This window comes from Oratosquilla oratoria, chromosome 13 (assembly GCF_046742065.1).
Source record: "Oratosquilla oratoria isolate Oo_2021 chromosome 13, ASM4674206v1, whole genome shotgun sequence".
In the NCBI taxonomy this organism is placed as follows: Eukaryota; Metazoa; Arthropoda; class Malacostraca; order Stomatopoda; family Squillidae; genus Oratosquilla; species Oratosquilla oratoria.
In genome coordinates, this window is record NC_134789.1 from 12,582,297 (window position 1) to 12,584,469 (window position 2,173).

General features: G+C 47.6%; 1 protein-coding gene across 1 annotated transcript in view; it reads left to right on the plus strand.

Annotated features, from left to right (window-relative positions):
- Positions 1–849: 849 nt before the first annotated feature.
- The window catches only part of LOC143032116 (uncharacterized), a 602,542-nt gene continuing 601,218 nt past the window's right edge, over positions 850–2,173 (plus strand). The window contains exon 1 of the mRNA XM_076196569.1: positions 850–874. The gene's annotated coding sequence lies outside the window, so the exon portion shown is untranslated. The remainder of the gene's footprint in view (positions 875–2,173) is intronic.

Here is a 2,173-nt window from a genome sequence, read left to right on the forward strand (position 1 = left end):
AAGATTTGCCTTCTTCGCCAAAAGTATTCTCATCAGTTTTCTCCTCTTTGCCCCTCCACCCACTCCCCTCCACTCCCTCCACCCACGCCCTTTGGTCCATATTTCCCATTTTCTCTGTTTTATTTCTTCCTTGCCTTCTTCCCATATCTATCTTTCTTTCTTTCTTTCTTTCTTATTCATCTTCCGTTATTTCCTTCCCACTTTCTCTTCTTCCTTTTCATCTCTCAATTCTTCTCCCATCTCCTCCTCTTCCTCCTCCTCTTTTCTCTTCCTTCTTTTCTCTTTCTTTCCTTTATTCAAGTCTCTCTTTCTTCCTCTTCTTCTTCTCTCTTTCTTTCCTCTTTCGGTCTTTTCTCCGATTCCTCACACCTGTTCCTTCGACCTCTTCTTCCTCCTCCCTCACCTCCTCCTCCTCCTCTTCCGCTGCTGCATCCTCCTCCTCCTGCTTCTCCACCTCCTCCCTCCTCTCCCGCCTCTCGATATTTCTCTTTTCCTCTTCTCTTGTGCCTCTTTCTCTTATTCTCTCTTCCTCTCCTCTCTTTTTTCCCATTTCCTCCCTTTCTTCTCTAATCGCATCCTCCACCCACTCTCTTCCTACTCCACGTCTTCCTCCTCTTCCTTCTCCTCTCGTCTCATTCTCTTCTTCGCCCTCTTTCTCTTCTTTATCTCTTCCTCCTCTTTCACTCCACATTCTCCCACCACCCACTCTCATATTCCTCCTCCTCCTCCTCCTCCTCTACGTCCTCCTCCACTGCTGCCTCCTCCCCCTTCCGCCTCCTCCACCTCCACCTCCTCCTTCCTCCCGACCTCGTTCATGCATCACTCTCTACTTTCCGTCCAGTCTTACTCGGGATTCTGGTGAAGTCGGACTGTGGTAGAGCTCCCGCAGGCTCCTCCCCTGGAGGCTCGCACACTGCATACACTCGCTTGGGGCGTAGCTGCAGATAGGGGGGCGGGTTGTTGCCCCTTCCTCCCCAAACCCCCCAATTCCTCAAACTGGACCTTTGGACCTCCATCGGTCCCCGTTTGAATTAATATAACCTTTTATCTTTTATCTGAAACTACATGTATTCGTGTAGCGACTTCATCAACCTCCCCTTCCCTTCTCTCTCGAAAACCAGCCTGGGGGGACCCTGTGCATTCTTAACTGGTCCCTGGCTATGCCACAGGGACCCCACCCCTCCGACATTTATCCACTCCCCCCCTGGGGGGGTTCTGAGTGTTCGTACATTGTGTCAGTGATTTGCGTGCACGCGCAATTAGTGCTTGGAGGATTTGCGTGCTCGGGTGGGGAATGCACTCAGACGAGGATTTGCGACTGTGATCTGCTTGGAGAATGCGAACTACGTGCAAGCACTCAAGCTGCAATGCTACGCTGGTTTTGGTCATTGTTGCAGACGCAAGGGAGCGTGCAAGGGCTTTGCCTATGTCATCCTCAACGTGATTCACGTGACGTGGTATCCTCAACGTGATATTTACGTGGTCAGGATGGGTGATCTAGGACGTTGCTCTTCAACCACGTGTACACGTACTTAATAACGTGAATGTACGTGATCTATCACGTATTCACGTAGTGAGTTTTTCTAGTGACGTGTGAACTGGTGTTATCATTTTCAGAAATCACGTGATATGTGACCTCACGTGCTTATAAACGTGATGACGCTGAAACGCACGTGATAACGTGCTAAAGTGACGTGACATGATTACGTGATGGTGGTGCTCAGTGTTGTTAAACCACGTGACACAAGTGATGACATGAATGACGTCACTGACCACGTGATGTGATGTCACGTAGTGACAGGATCTATGTACTGGAAACGTGATTTCACGTGATGGCTACGCGATTACGTGTTGTCACATGGCCTATTCTCTATATGCAACATACGTGTTGATGACGTGATTATCATGTGTAGTGTGTTGTACGTGCAAATCACGTGGCGATTGGAGTTCCTGTGAGTAGGAACGTGTCCATTATGATTTTTCTTTTTGTATTTTATTCTAGCTAATTCTTCGATGACTTTTTCTTCGAATTCTAAGCGTCAATTCTTTTGCTTCTTCTGTAACATCCTCTGTTCATTATTTGATTTTAATAATTGATTTATTCTGTTATCATCTCTCTCATTTATCAGTTATCGTGACTTTTTGCTGGATGTTATCGACAGATGGGGGAGCC